The following is a 16,744-nucleotide window of genomic DNA, read 5'->3' as shown; positions in this document are numbered from 1 at the left end:
AGTCTGACCTTACACCTAAAGGAGTCAGAAAGAAAGCAAAGCCCAAAACCAGGAGAAGGAAGGAAATAATAAAGATTAGAGGAGAAATAAATGAAATAGAGACTAAAGAAACAACAGAACAGATTAATGAAACCAGGAACTGGTTCTCTGAAAAGATCGACAACATTGATAAACCTCTAGTCAGACTCATCAGAGAGAGAGAGAGAGAGAGAGAGGACTCAAATGAATAAAATTGGAAATGAAAAAGGAGAAATAATAACCAACACCACAAAAATACAAAGAATTATAAGAAAACGCTATTAAAAATTATGTGCCAACAAACTGGACAACCTAGAAGAAATGGAAAAATTCCTAGAAACGTATAACCTTCCAAAACTGAATCAGGAAGAAACAGAAAATTTGAAGATATTACCAGCAATGAAATTGAATCAGTAATCAAAAAACTCCCAACAGACGGAAGTCTTGAACCAGATGGCTTCACAGGTGAATTCTACGAAACATTTAAAGAAGAGTTAATGCAATTCTTCTCAAACTATTCCAAAAAATAGAAGAGGAAGGAAAGCTTCCAAATTCATTCTACGAGTCCAGCATTACCCTGATACCAAAGCCAGATAAAGACACTACAAAAAAAGAGAACCACAGGCCAATACCTCTGATGAACATAGATGTAAAAATCCTTAACAAAATATTAGCAAATTGAATCCAAAAATACATTAAAAAATCATTCACCGTGATCAAGTGGCATTTATTCCAGGAATGCAAGGGTGGTTAAATATTTGCAAATTGATCAATGTGATACATCACATAAATAAGAGGAAACATAAAAACCACATGATCATCTCGATAGATGCAGAAAAGCATTTGATGAAGTACAACATCCACTCATGATGAAAACCCTCAACAAAGTAGGTTTAGAAGGAACATACCTCAATATAATAATGGCCACATATGAAAAACCGACAGTTAACGTCATACTCAATGGTGGAAAACTGAGAGCTCTTCTCTAAGATCAGGAACAAGACAAGGATGTCCAGTCTCACCACTTTTATTCAACAAAATACTGGAAGTCCTAGCCACAGCAATCAGAGAACAAAAAGAAATAAAAGGCATCCAAATTGATAAGGAAGAAGTAAAACTTTCATTATTTGCAGATGACATGATACTCTATGTAGAAACCCTAAAGACTCCACCAAAACTGAGAAATGAATTCAATAAAGTTGCAGGATACAAAATTAATATACAGAAATCTATTGCATTTCTATACACTAATAATGAAGGAGCAGAAAGAGAAATTAAGAAAACAATACCATTTACAGTTGCGCCACAAAGAACAAAATACCTAGGAATAAATTTAACTGAGGAGGTGAAAGACCTGTATTCTGAAAACTATAAAAAACTGATGAAAGAAATTGACGATGACAGAAACAAATGGAAACCTATTCCACGCTCAAGGATTGGAAGAACCAATATTGTTAAAATGTCCATAAAACCCCAAACAAGCTACAGATTTAATGCAATCCCTATCAAAATACCAACATTTTTTTCACAGACCTAGAACAAATAGTCCTTAAAATTTGTATGGAACCACAAAAGACCCTGAATATCCAAAGAAATCTTGAGAAAGAAGAATGAAGCTGGAGGTATCACAATCCCAGATATCAAGATATACTACAAAGCTGTAGTAACCAAAACAGTATGCTACTGTCACAAAAATCACACATCACTGGCACACAGGTCAATAGAACAGAACAGAGAGCCCAGAGATAAAGCCATGCTTATGTGGTCAATTAATCTACAGCAAAGGAGGCAAGCATATAAAATGGGGAAAAGATGTTCTTTCCAACAAATGGTGCTGGGAAAACTGGACAGCTACATGCAAAAGAATGAAACTGGACCACTTTCTTACACCATACACAAAAATAAACTCAAAACGGATTAAAGACCTAACTGTGAGACCTGAAACATAAAACTCCTAGAAGAAAACATAGGGAATAAGTTCTTTGACAATAGCTATAGAAACATTTTCCTAGGTATGTCTCCTGAGGCAAGGGAAACAAAAAATTAAACTCTTGGGACCACACCAAAATAAAAAGCTTTTGCACAGCAAAGGAAACCTGCAACAGAACAAAAGACAACCTCCTGAATGGGAGAAGATATTTACAAATGACATATTTGATAAGGGGTTAATATCCAAAATGTATAAAGAACTTATACAGCTCAACACCAAAAAACCCCAAATAATCCAATTTTAAAAATGCGCAGAGGACCTGAATAGACATTTTTCCAAAGAAGACACCCAGATGGCCAACAGGCACGTGAAAAGATGCTCAACCTCACTAATCATCAGGGAAATGCAAATCAAAACCACCATATTACCTTACATCTGTCAGAATGGCTAAAAACAAAAAGATAAGAAATAACAAGTGTTGGTGAAGATGTGGAGAAAAAGGAACCCTTGTGCACTGTTGGTGGGAACACAAACTGGTGTAGCCACTGTGGGAAACAGTATGGAGGGTCCTCAAAAAATTAATAGGATTACCATATGATCCAGTAATTTCACTACTGGGTATTTACACAAAGAAAACAAAAACACTAATTCAAAAAGATATACGCAACCCTCTGTATATTGCAGCATTATTTACGATAACCGAGATACGGAAACAACTCAAGCGTCCATTGACAGAGGAATGGATAAAGGTGTGAGATATATCTCACCTGTTTTGTTTTTTTAGGTTCCATATATAAGTGAAATTGTAGGGGTGCCTGGGTGCCTGGGTGGTTAAGTGTCCGACTCTTGATTTCGGCTCAGGTCATGATCTCGGGATCATGAGATCAAGCCCTGCGTTGGGCTCCCTGCTCAGTGGAGAGTCTGCTTGAGATTCTCTGTCTCCCTCTGCCCTTCCCCTCTGCCCCTGCTCTTTCTCACCATAAATAAATCCTAAAAAATAAGTGAAATTGTATGCCATTTGTCTTTCTCTGTCTGACTTACTTCACTTAGTATAACATACCCTCTAGTTCCATCCATGTTGTTGCAAATGGCAAGATTTCATTCTTTTTTATTATCTGTGCCATCTTAAACACCCAATCTCACATGCAAATAATCTTCATATGAGTCGCTCACCCAACAGGATGTTTTTCTGATGTGTGTAGTAATGACTTATGAAGTACGCCTCTGAATCAAGAGTCCACTAACATCTTAAAGGAAAACCACACAGATGAGTGAAACTGAAATCTGATCTTAGGGATAACAAAGAGGGTTTGTAGCTGCTCTTCGGCATACGCTGATTCAGGTGCCTCTGGTGTTCCCTATTTTGGTGAATGCCACTGCTGCCCTTCCAGTTGCTCAGGGTCGAAACCTCAGAGTCATCATTACCTCTCTCCTCTTCCTCACACCCCACATCCAATTAGCTGCCCAATCCTGTTGATTCTATGACCTCAACATGTTTGGCATCTGACTCCTCCTGTCTGCTGCCCTTACTTCCTTCTGCCTGGATTTTGTCATGGCCTTGGAATTGGTCTCCCCAGCTTTGGCAGCCTCCTTTCCCCATTACTCTTCTCCATGGCCACCACATTACCCTTCCTAAGATTTGGCTTATATAATTTCCTTGCTCAAAAGCTGTGAAGAATCGCTATTATAAGCAGCGGGAAATGCAGGATCCTTGAGCAAACTACAATAGTACCAACGTGGTCCACGAACTCCTTGGTGTGGTTCACTACGGAGAGACATGGAAAAATATGGAGTCTTCATCTAGAAACCTCCCTAGACATTCTGTCTTTTTTTCTCATATTTGTTCTGATTATCTTCATTGAAATGTAGTTATACATCTATCAAGTCTACAAATACGGTTTCAGTTTTGTAAATTTAAAAAATATTTTAACATCCTTCTTCGAGTAATTCATTTTACTCTTGAAAAATATGTGTATTGGGATACCACACTTTGGAAATTCATACCGTGATCGTTTGTGAAGCACCGTTCTACAACAGCCATACACCAAGTGTGGTCCCCAGACTGGCAGCATCCACATCACCTGCGAGCTTGTTAGAGAAGCAGAATTTCAGGTCCCACCCTAGACCTACTGACTCAGAATCTCTGGGAGTGGGTCCCAGCAATCTGTGTTTAAACAAGCCTTGTAGGTTCTAGCTAACCTTTAAGATACACTGAATAACGATTTTTCCACCGCTCCTTCAATACCCTGTAGCCCATGGTGGCTACTAAGCATTTGAAATGTGGCTGGTATGACTGAGAAAAATGTTAACTTTATCAAGTTTCATTTCTAAATAGTCTCACACTAAAAATGAAAATGATATTATATATCAATTAGATCTCAATTAAAAAATAAAACAACTACCAATAAAGAACCATTAGCAGAGAGAAAAATAGCTAAACATCCATGTGTGGCTAGTGGCTTCCATATTGGACAGCACCGGTCTGTTCCCTATACTATATCCTTAAGCAGACAGCCAGTGTCATCTCTATGCTGTATTTTAAGTTTCCGGTCCACCTAGAAATATTCGTTTTCCAACCCTAGCACTCTCATAGTAATCTATTAAAATCTACCCATTTTTCAACTTGTTCACCTCTTCCAAGAAGACCTCTAGGATCTTCCTTATTTAACTTTCCTCCTTGTTTTCCTTCTACAGTGTATCTTCTCATTCTCTTATAGAACTTATTAGTTTCTGCTTTGTGCCCAAATTACTTAGGGATGAGTTTGCCCTCCCCCAGATGGAGAGCCTTTGGTTTAATCATCTATTATCCCATGATAGCACCTATCTGATACTTTGCAAATGGAAGGCATTTGTCAACCATGTAATTGAATTAAACCTACACGAAACCAGAAAGAAGTCTTCAACACCAACAATGCACCCTAGTGTTCTTAGAAGTCGAGACAGATCAGAATGTTAACATACACAATTTAGTTTAGAATAGGAAAAAATGTTAAAGCCATGGTGAAACATTTGTCACAGGATCAAAATACATTGTTATAAAAATAAACACAGTGCCTGCCTCATCATTTCTTTAGCAGCAGGAAAGCATTTTCCTTTGGCAATCCTCTACCTCCATCAGAATTGTTCCTTAACTAAATTTGAAATTAAAAACAGACTTGTAGCTTTTTTTTTTTTTTGGAACTAGCACTCCTATTGGAGAAACATTTTTTTCTGGTGATATAAAAGCAGTTTTCCCATCAATTTCGTGAAAGATATTAGACTTCCGAATGCACTAATATTTTGCTACAAATAAGAAAAATAATGTCTATTTTTTACAGAAAAGGTGAGAAGAAAACACCATTCATTCTGCTTTATTGCAGAGTTCTATACTAGATCCTGTTTTTACAAAGCTATAAAATTAAAATACATGAAATTAACCACACCAAACCAAACATTAACGTGGTTAATAATTAAGTATATTCTGCCATCAATGTAATAAACCTCATTAGACTTTTATAGGGATTACATACTCACACTGACTCACAAATACAGCACTCCGAAGAACTTACACTTCACAATGCCTTCACACACAAGTGAATGGGAAACGTATGTTACTTCCCAACAATGGGCAATGGCAGCATTCACACTAGATTTGAAAACCTGAATGTCAAATACAATCGACAGTTTTCTGTGTGCCTTTCATTATGGGAACTCACCAACTAACATTAATGCCAACTCCCCTTACAAGTAGTATTTTCAAAAATTTTAGGTTGTCTGACTGTGCCTTGGTGGAAAAGCACACTCTTCAACAAGCTCTAAGTGTCCACACGTGACACATTTGATGTTCTTTTCCATCTGTTCGGAGAAGCTTGGAAAGATGCAGTTTTCTAGGCAGTACTTTCTAATTTATTGTGGGCACTTAATTCAGATGAAGAATGGGCTGGTGGTCCAAGGGAAGATAATATATTTATCTCAATAATGCACGATTTATTAGAACCTAATGGCAAAAATATTTTTAAGGCATATGGATAACTGAATAAAAAAGAGGACACACATATATAATTCTAGTTAGGTAAAAAATAAAATAAATAGATGTGAAAACAGAAAAAGAACCAGAACACCAAAGTGTTAAAACTGGTTTCCTTTGAAACAGTCAGAAAAACTAAGAGGCAGCCCACGGAATGGGAGAATATATTTGCAAATGACACTACAGATAAAGGACTGGTATCCAAGATCTACAAAGAACTTCTCAAACTCAATACACGAGAAACAAATAAACAAATCAAAAAATGGGCAGAAGATATGAACAGACACTTTTCCAATGAAGACATACAAATGGCTAACAGACACATGAAAAAATGTTCAAAATCATTAGCCATCAAGGAAATTCAAATCAAAACCACACTGAGATACCACCTTACGCCAGTTAGAATGGCAAAAATAGACAAGGCAAGAAACAACAATTGTTGGAGAGGATGTGGAGAAAGGGGATCCCTCCTACATTGTTGGTGGGAATGCAAGTTGGTACAGCCACTCTGGAAAACCGTGTGGAGGTCCCTTAAAAAGTTAAAAATTGAGCTACCCTATGATCCAGCCATTGCGCTACTGGGTGTTTACCCCAAAGATACAGACGTAGTGAAGAGAAGGGCCATATGCACCCCAATGTTCATAGCAGCAATGTCCACAATAGCTAAATCGTGGAAGGAGCCGAGATGCCCTGCAACAGATGACTGGATTAAGAAGTTGTGGTCCATATATACAATGGAATATTACTCAGCAATCAGAAAGAATGAGTTCTCAACATTTGCTACAACATGGACGGCACTGGAGGAGATAATGCTTAGTGAAATAAGTCAAGCAGAGAAAGACAACTATCATATGATTTCTCTCATCTATGGAACATAAGAACTAGAATGATCAGTAGGGGAAGAAAGGGATAAAGGAAGGGGGGGTAATCAGAAGGGGGAATGAAACATGAAAGACTATGGACTATGAGAAACAAACTGAGGGCTACAGAGGGGAGAGGGGTGGGGGAATGGGATAGACCGGTGATGGGTAGTAAGGAGGGCACATATTGCATGGTGCACTGGGTGTTATACACAACTAATGAATCATCGAGCCTTACATCGAAAACCGGGGATGTACTGTATGGTGACTAACATAATATAATAAAAAATCATTATTAATTAAAAAAAAAAAATAAATAAAAAAAAAAAAAAAAAAAAAAAAACTGGTTTCCTTTGAGTGAGTAATGGTGGTGGGAGGAATGAGAAATATATTTTTCATGAATCTACTTTATGTATTTTTGCTAGTTTGAATCTTTTATAATAAGAATGTTTCCATGTACTACTTGTGAAACCAAAAGGAAGAATTATTTTAAGAAAATAAAAAAACATTCTATTTAAAGAAAAGCAAAAGAAATATTTTTTTCCTGACAAAGGATTTTTTCCTAAAAAGCAGTAGAAACAAAAGCAAGTTTTTAATGCATTTTTTAATATTTTATTTTTGTATTTGACACAGAGAGAGAGCACAAGCATGGGGAGCAACAGGCAGAGGGAAAAGGAGAAGCAGGCTCCCTGCTGAGCAGAGAACCTAACATGGGGCTTGATCCCAGGACCCTGGGATCATGACCTGAGCCAAAGGCAGACGCTTAACCGACTGAGCCACCCAGGTGCCCCACAAAAGCAAGTTTTTAAAGAAAAAGTTTTTCTGAAAACATAATAAGAAAATTAAACAGGGCTCCCCAGTGACCTCTGATTAATTCTCATTATTATTTATATAGTACTTTATAGTTTAGAAATTACACCTTACATTCATTATCACATTTATTAATTTAATAGTAAGATAGATTTCACCATCATCATTTTACAGAGGAGGAAACTGAAACTCAGGCTTGTTAAAGCATTTGGCTGATCGCAGTGGCAGGGCCAGAATTTGATCCAAATTCTGATTGCAAAGCTCAGGTGTCAACCACTACATTCCCTCAACTCAATCAGACGCAGCTCAGAGAAACTGATGAACTGAATCTTCCTAGAGAAGTTAAAAAACACAATGTAGACAATTAAGGATTTTGTAAAGTTTAAAGGGTTTATTTGAAGCAATTATGTGTGGAATAGTCAAATTTTATACCACTTGGGAGGTCTCTAAAAACTTCCTTTCACACTTTCCAGTGATCCTTTTTTTAATGAGAAGCAGCAGCAGTGGGAGAGAATGACTTAAGTCTCCTTGAATCCCTATCCCATGCTCACAGTTGTATCACATTCAAGGTCCACTCGTTCATCCACTTGTTCCGCAAATACGTATTGATCTCCCAATATGCGGCTTATTGTGTGCGTAGGAAAAGGAAGAGGCATCTCCCCTGCTTTCAGGGAACCCCAAATCCATGGAAAAATAGGTGTAAAATCATAACCCCATGTGGAAGGAAGAAGAGCAATACCAGAGTATGTGCTAAGCCCAAGTGGTCCTCAACCAGGGGTGACGGTGCCACCTTAGGGGGATGTTCAGTAGCATCCGGAGACATGCGGGTTGTTACAACTCGGGGTGGGGATAGCCTGTAGTGAGTGGGTAGAGGCCCGAGATGTTGCCAAATATCTATAATGCACGGGACAGCCTCCACAGCAAAGATGATCTGGTCCAAAATGCTAATAGTGCCAAGGTTTAGAAATCCTTTGCTAAGGCATGGCACACTCTCCAGATTTTAAATGAGGAAATTTATACTGGCTAAACTAGAGGAATTTACAATTCCATGATAATGAGTAGATTAAAAATGTAAGTAACCTCCTCTTGAGGGAATGCTCTAATCTTATTTTCAGCTGTCTGGGGGTTAAAACAAAAATACAACTTTTCTAGAAGTGGGTTAATAATACACAATTTGGAAGGGTGGGGGATTCTTCATTTTTATGGGAATGAATTCCCATTCTGCTGCCCCACCCTTGGCCAAGCTCCCACCATTTCTCCCGCCCGGACTGCCGCACACCAAGATCAGGCTGTGTCCTGTTTAGCATTCTTAATAAATTCCCACTGCACTAGAGATAACGTACAACCTTGCTTCAAAACCTACAAGGTGCCCATGACCTAGACCCTCCCACCTCATACCCTTACCTATTGACTCTACTTTAGCCACAGGGATCCCTAAGTTCTTTTCCCAACTCAGAGGCTTCACACATTCTGTTTCCTCTAACTGGAAATCTCCTCCCCCGCCACTAAATCCTTACATTCCATATCATGACCTAAATATCATGCCCTAGAAAAGGCCACGCCTAACTTCCCATTTCCTTTCATCCCCTGCTTCCTTATCCATTCTCCATCCTTCCATGCCTTGCTCTGTCCCCCTGACCCCGTGTGTCTGTATGACTTAAGCACCCTTACTAGCTGGCTCTGGGTTGGATTCAGCCAATGGGAAACATCAGTAAGAGATCTGAGGGCTGGAGCAGATGGACATCCAGGCATTTTCACTCCCTTTCCTACCTGGGTTCCATTCTGGGAGAAACTTCCTCCCACTAGCACCAGAACTCCAGCTCTCATGAAGTGCCACATTCTGTCCCCTTGTCCCTCCAGTCGATGCTAGTTTGGGGTTAACTGACCTCTCTCCTGTCTTCCCTTAACTCTGCACCCACCTCTGGAAGTAGCGCCTTCATTAACAAATTTTCATTTGAACCATCTAAAGTGAATTTCGTTTCTGGCCAGCACTTTGGCATTCACACTCCTCAATCTAAATCAGTATGGATTCTTTGTATTATTCTTCACATAGATTCTTCCACAGCCTCCAATCATGTTTACGCCGAGCTCTTACCGCATTTTATAAATGTGTATATGTGTGTTTGTATTTTGGTTCTTTGTGTAATATCTGTTGCCTGACCCAGCACAGTTCTGTTCTCCAGGGATCATGGCTGTTTGGTTAGTGACAGTTGAATGGATGGTTTAAAGGGCAGACAATGTCATTGTTGAGAATAGACACCTAAATTTTTCATGAAATAAATCACTTGAAAACTATATTAATATAAGGAATTTATGGATAAATAAAATGACACATACAAAGGAAACTGCTTGAAGCTTTATGTGCATGCATGCATACATTCAAACTGACATTCGTTCAGACCTTGCCAGTACCACATTCTTCATCAGACACTGGGAGAAGAGGCATGAAAAGGAAAGTCTCTTTTCTCAAAGGCTCATAGAGTAGTGGGGAAGATAGAAATGTAAAGATAACGGGGCATACGAGCCAGCAGCACAAGGGGGTCAAGAAAGAGATTGCTACCAAAGTGGGAAGATTGACAAGGGAGGCATCTGGAAATTTAAAAAAATAAAACAAGAGCATGTTTTAGTTTTGTTAAAAAAAAACAATGGCGACCACAACCATAAATTCTTTGTTGTTTCTCAAATTTAGAGAGGAAAGGAGGAAGGCAACGTTCATACCAAATGTGAGTGCCGATCGTAATGGAAGCCCAAGGAGTGCGATCATGGAAGCCTCCAGCTAGAGTTCCCGGGAAAGCTACCTTTGCTGCTGAGTTCAGGAAGGTTTAAGTCATTTACCCGCTGTCAAGTTTGCTATGCATACGTGCGCCACTGGGTGGTACGAATGCGCCTATGTGATTACGATATGACACTTACAACCCTCAAGGTAACAGTTACGTTCACCAACATTCTTTCTGTCTGGAAATATTAAGAAATACTCTCACATCTTTGAAATAATATTTTTTTAACCTTCCTGTGTAGAGGAAAACAGTTATTTCAACGAATGCTTTTATCGTCTTCATAGTTTTGTCAATGAATTGCCCCAGTCCAGAGAGGTCACAATGAGTCACAAATCATTCTGATTGGAACCAAATCAGCACCGAGGGCCTGTCCTCAGTCAGACACGAGAGCAGGGGGTGGCAAACTTTTGCTAACAAAGTCAGCTAGTAAATAATTAAGGCTTTGTGAGCCATATGGTCTCTCTTGCAACAAGTCAACAAAGCCATCATAATGTGAAAGCAGCCACAGACAATATGTAAATGAACAGGCACAGTCATGTTTCAATCAAACTTTGATTACAAAAATAGATGGCCAGCCAGATTTGCTCTAGTGGGCTATAGTATGCCAGCCCTGCACCAGACTATAAAGAATGAAAGGAAGAAAATGATCTGGCAACAAGGGAGACAGCTCTAAAACAAATGGGAAAAAACCCAAATCATTGATGGCAACCCTGCCCTGGTACCAAAAGGAGAATATTCTAGTTGTACGATATACTAAGGTAGTGACGATAAATCCATAACCTGTGAGTAACTGAACACATACTCTTCCTTGTGATAAAAGTCACTGGTAGAATTTCCTAGCAACTATGACTACTATGTTTAAAAAAAAATCCCATTTTGGAGGCGCCTGGGTGGCTCAGTCAGTTAAGCATCCGACTCTTCATTTCAGGTCAGGTCATGCTCTCAGAGTCATGAGATCGAGGCCCCCCACCCCCCATCCGCCCCAGCGTGGAGCCTGCTTGATATTCTCTCCCTCCCGCTCCCTCTGCATCTCCACCCTGCTTGCACACATGCACACGTGCACTCTCTCTCTCAAAAAAAAAAATCCTATTTTGAAAATTAAAAATAAATGTATACTTCAGAAATAGAAGCTGTGACATAGATGAGCTTTGAAAGGCCACGTATTTTGATTCCACTTGTGTGAAACGTCCAGAAGTGGCAAATCCATAGAGACAGAAAGCAGATTAGTGGTTGGGGGGGGGTGCTGGGGAGGAAGTGGGGAACGACTGCTAACGGGCACAGGGTTTCTTTTGGGGGTCATGAAAATGTTCTGAATTAGTGGTGATGGAGGCACCACCTCTGTAAATGTACCAAAACCCACTGAATTGTACACTTTAAAAGGGTGAATTTTATGGCACATGAATTATATGTCAATTAAAAAAAGGGAGTAGGACATTCTCATACAATGTTTCCATCTTTCTGGAAGGCAACTTGAGGCAATATATATTTATGTGTTCAAAGTCCTACAAATGTGGGAAGCAAAGGAGAAACAGGAGCTAAGAAGATGTGGAAACTGAAGGGCGGCAGGAAGGAAGGAAGCAAGGAAGTAGACAAATCAATGATTCAGCAACTGGGATGGTTCCATATACATGGATTCGAACACAAAAGGGGCTCTATCACGTCCTGAGAGCAATTCAAAGGTAGTACTTTACCTTCCATACCCCTGGAAGACGCCCACAGAGAGCTGATCTGGTTATATCAGTTACCAGAGTTGTCTGGACATAAAATGATTATCGCCGGGCACTGGGCGACGAGCAGTTCTGCAGGTGGTGCATTCTAATCCCATTTTACAGATGAGCAAACTGACTGTCAAAGGCCATGCTCTTTCCCCCATCCCGGATCTCACAGATCTCAGGCTGACGGCGCCGGAGCCAGACTCACACCGCAAGCACTGGCTCATGCGCTCTCTCTCCCTGAAAGGGGGTGCACGCTACGCCCTGCAAACAGGCTCCCGCTGCAGCCACCTGGCTTCAGCAGCAGCCCCCCAACCGCTCTCCCTGGGCCTCCTCCTGCTCACGGCTGCCAGAGGGATCTATTTAAAACTTCAATCACTCATACACCCACGTCCACTCCCCCTGAAAAAGTCAAGCCCCTCATCCGTATTTAGAAGGGCCCAGAGGCCCTGGTCTGCGGGCTAGCACATGCGCTGCAGCTTGCCCTGCCCTTCCCCCACCGGCCTGGGGGCCGGCTTCGCATCCACCCTAGCTGCTCCCTACCCCTGGAGTGCCCTTCACATGGCTGACTCTGCACCCGGGTCACCCCCCACGGAGACTGTCCTTGTCTCCCGTCCTGGAATAGCAACGGTTCACTCTATGCTAACCCCCTGCAAAGCCCTTACCATCTGATATTTTCCCTCCCTCCCTTCTAGCCTCCATCCCTCCCTCTCTTCTTTCCTTCGTCCTTCCATCTTCCTTCCTTCCTCCTTTCTGCTTTCTTCCCTCTCTTTCTTCTTCTCTCCCTTCCCCCCTCCTCTAGAACATAAGCCCTACAAGAACATGAACTCTTGTGCTGTTCACTGAAGGGTCACCTGCCCCTGGCCCATTTTAGGCACTTGAATATTTTCTGAAAGAATGAATGAGTGCAGACAAAACTTGGCAATGGTTCTCCGTGTAGCTAAATGATGAAAGACCTTAACCCCGCAGCACACCATCCTGGCTTTGCAGAGGTTAACCAATAAATGGGACTTCTAATGACCACAGACTTCAGAAGGTCCTCACCAACGCTGACCATTTACTACTGCCCCCACCCCCAAGGTTCCATGTCCGAGACAAGTTTCTGCCTGGAGAGAGTTTTTATTACCTACTCATAAAGCCCTGAATCATGTGGTTTACAGGGCAAGTGCTAATGCAGTCATAATTATATTGGTGCGAACACATTGTCATAGAAATGTAGCAAACATAGACACAGGCATTTAAGAGAAACCAGCTGCTCTCAACACAAGCTCGAGCGTCACAGAGAAACCAGTTAGCAGGCACACAGCTAAGGAACTTGAACCGAGTGACTGAAGGTGACACACCCTGTAACTCACAGAGTAAAATGACAGTTTGCACCAGCACCTCGGGGTAACCACCTCCCTCCCCAGAGAGCAGTGCATTGGGGGGCAAATCTGTAATTAAGATGTGGATACCACCTTTCCCAAGACGGTGACTGCTATTCATTTCTAATTAACCCAAGCACAAAATAAGTGTAAACTGCAGTCGGTGGGTGATTTCCTTTCTTTTCTCTTTTGGAAGCAGATCAAGAAACAAGAAGGGACATGACTTCATTATAAATTCAGCACTTACCTAGGCTTTTTCTTCTTTTTAATCTTTGAAATAACAGCTGCTCCATTAAGAGACTTGAAGGTGAAAAATGTCAAGCCCTTGACCTTTCCTTAGTTCACACACATGTATTGAGCCAATGAAAACATACTCACCCACCTACTCCATCTCCCCATGGACTCGGTGATGATTCTAGAGCCCAGTTCCTCAGCCTAGGCACTACTGACATTTTGGAGTGGATAATTTTTTGTGGTAGGGGCTGTCGGGCTGTCCTGGGCACTGTGGGATGCTAAGCGCCGCCCCCTCTCCCCGCCTCCACCCACCAGATGGCAGGAGCACCCACCCCTCAGCCGGAACAGCCAAAGATGCCTCCAGATACTACCAAACGTTCCCTCGGGGGCAAAACCACTCCAGGTTGAAAACCACTGTTCAAGGTACTATACATAAAAAAACGAGAAGAAAAAAGATCAGCAAATACTTTCTTTTTATTTTCCTCTTTCAACACAGTTCGACACATTTTCTTTCTTGGACACTATACACTTACAAATCCAGAATGCACACATGTTGCCGCGGTATCATTTGTTGCTGGGTTTGAGTAAACCGACCAGCACCACAGAGCAACCAACACGCTATGCAGAGAGCCATGCATTTTGCTCAGCATCCTACTGAAATGCTGTAAGGCCGGGGCTGCTCTTGTAGGAGGACTCCCCCGAAACCCGGTGCAGAATTTTATGCCTTCCTCAAGAATCGTATGCCAAGATTACACTTTCTAAAAACAACAAGGGCCTGTAAATGCCTCTGAAACTCGGCAATATTTGTAGTTGGTGGAAGGATCTTAAAACTGGTTTCAAACCAGACATTTAAAGATCATAATATTTGGATGAAGAGCTCTTTCAGGAGAAAGAAGAGAGCTGGTTTTAGTTTGAAACCAATGAAAAAACAAGTCGTTTATCTCTGCCTTTTGCTAAAATAACTAACCTCTCTTAATGACGATGTATTTAGATTAACAGCAGAAAGAGCAGGACTAGTCCTGGTATCGGCCTTACAAGATTTTACAATTCTGAGAAGGCCATTAATCAGCAAACAATCTATAAAGACAACCCAAAGAAAATTTGTTCCCACCGCCTCATTCCCTTGTCTTGGTTATAATCCAAGAGTAAGTCCTCCAAGTCTAAATCGCGCTACCCATAAAACTCCTTATCTGCCTTGACTCGGTAAAGGCCATCAACCAAATCCCTACATACTGTTTTTCCCATGGAGGAATGAGGCTGCAAGTTCGTTCACCAAGAAGCAGTAAGTGGGAAGGAAGACTAAGCAAGAAAACAAACATCAATCTTCATCAGCCTTCTCATGTAAAGCTCACACGGATTTAGAAAAAGCTTTTCTTCAGGATTTTCATAAACTTTCTTATTTGCCCAGGAATATGGTCTTCTAATTGAAAAAGTGCGTTTGCAAGGCTGTTGACAATCACACATGGATTATTTCACATTGCACAGGAAGCTGCCCAATGTAACACTCCTACGCCACAGTCACAGTATCGTGTGATTTCGTTTGCTTTCATGATTTTCTTGTACGATATTTTATGGGTTTTGACTTAGCACCAGACGCACATTTGGCACGAATGCTATAATTTCTTTAAAAGGCTGTTTACAGAGAGATGAAAAGTTGATTAGTATTATTTTTAATCTTTTTTTCCCCAATGGGTTAGTGACTTGCTTTGTGCAAGCCCACGTTTTTGTTTAGCTGAAGAGAAAAATATTCAACATAGCCCGTGTCAATCTAACTTGTGGTTTTGCTTTAAGCCCTCTATGAGTAGCTCGCATCTTGTGATCTATTTAATACCTTGCCTTTCTTATTAACAAAACCCAAACTAGGCCATGTTCAGGGTGATCAGCTGGAAAGAATGTGGCTCATCCGAGAGGGCGGGCGTGTACCCAGCATTCTTCTCTAAGAACAGTGGCTCACCACAAATGTGGAGGGTGAGGTGACTGGGAAGTCTGGGCCCTTTGTCTAACTTTTGATTAGGAGTCTTCTGAGCTCTAATTAATGGCCATTTAAACACCCTTCCCTTCTATAGGTGTCCCACCAGCTAATTCAACAGCTGCTTGGGGGTCGGACTGGCATTTTGGACTCAGTTTCAGAGAAGGAGCCTACATGCTTCCAAATTAGCTTTGTGTAATTTCTAAAATAACCGAGCCTGAATAATGAGCATCTTGTAGCTGCCAGTCAAGGAAATGGATGATCTGAACACTACTTGAATAAAGAGTGCTGTTGTTTTCCCTGTCGTCCCCCTGTCCAGGGAAGACATATCTATCAAAACATGCTCTTTGCAGAACTTTGGGTGCTTATTTTAAGGGATCTAACAGAAATTAATCCATTCGAACACAGCGAATGTCTTGTGGGCCAGGCATTCCTTGTATTGCGTCTTCTATTTTCAAATGTAAAATACTGTTTAGCAGGTAACTATTTAAGAAGTAGGAGGACAACTGGAGTCAAGTTGAGAATGGGGCCCTAAGAAATCAGGCCCACGCAGCAGAACATTCCCCGTCAGCTTGCTTAACCTCTCACGGTGCAATTCAGGGGACTTTCACAATCCATTTGTGGTCTTCGGCGCCAACATTGGCTCCCTTTAGGAAGAGCCAAATGGACCATCAGCACCAGAATAGAAATCCTGCAATGAGTGCTGCTATCTGCATTATTTTATTCAGTCCTCCGCTCACCTTACAAGGTGGGTGCCATTTCTCCCATTTTACTAAGGGGTTAAATAATTTTCCAGAGTCAATGAGGCCAGCAAGGGGCTGAGGCGAGCCTGGAAGCCGGCTCTGTCCAAGCCCCATCCCCTGGAAGGGTAAGTCAGCGGCCTGAGGTGGAGAGCTGTCAGCTCCCCTTGTGAGAACATGGTGAATGGAACCACTGATACCCCGCTGCCCCGTCGGACGAGGCTTGATAGGACACTAAAGCATTAAGGGCCTCCCCAGTCGACATTAGTACTCGTGACTAAGTATCATTCCCATATGCCACTCCCTCTCTGAGACCAACAACTA

At 41.3% G+C, this 16,744-nt stretch overlaps 1 protein-coding gene across 3 annotated transcripts in view; it reads right to left on the bottom strand.

Annotated features, from left to right (window-relative positions):
* Positions 1-16,744, bottom strand: part of MID1 (midline 1) — a 573,199-nt gene that overhangs the window by 288,011 nt on the left and 268,444 nt on the right. The window lies entirely within an intron of this gene.

The sequence above is a fragment of the Ursus americanus genome, chromosome X, assembly GCF_024610735.1.
Source record: "Ursus americanus isolate L20-20 chromosome X, mUrsAme1.1.p, whole genome shotgun sequence".
NCBI lineage: Eukaryota > Metazoa > Chordata > Mammalia > Carnivora > Ursidae > Ursus > Ursus americanus.
This window is presented reverse-complemented; position numbering and strand designations above follow the sequence as displayed.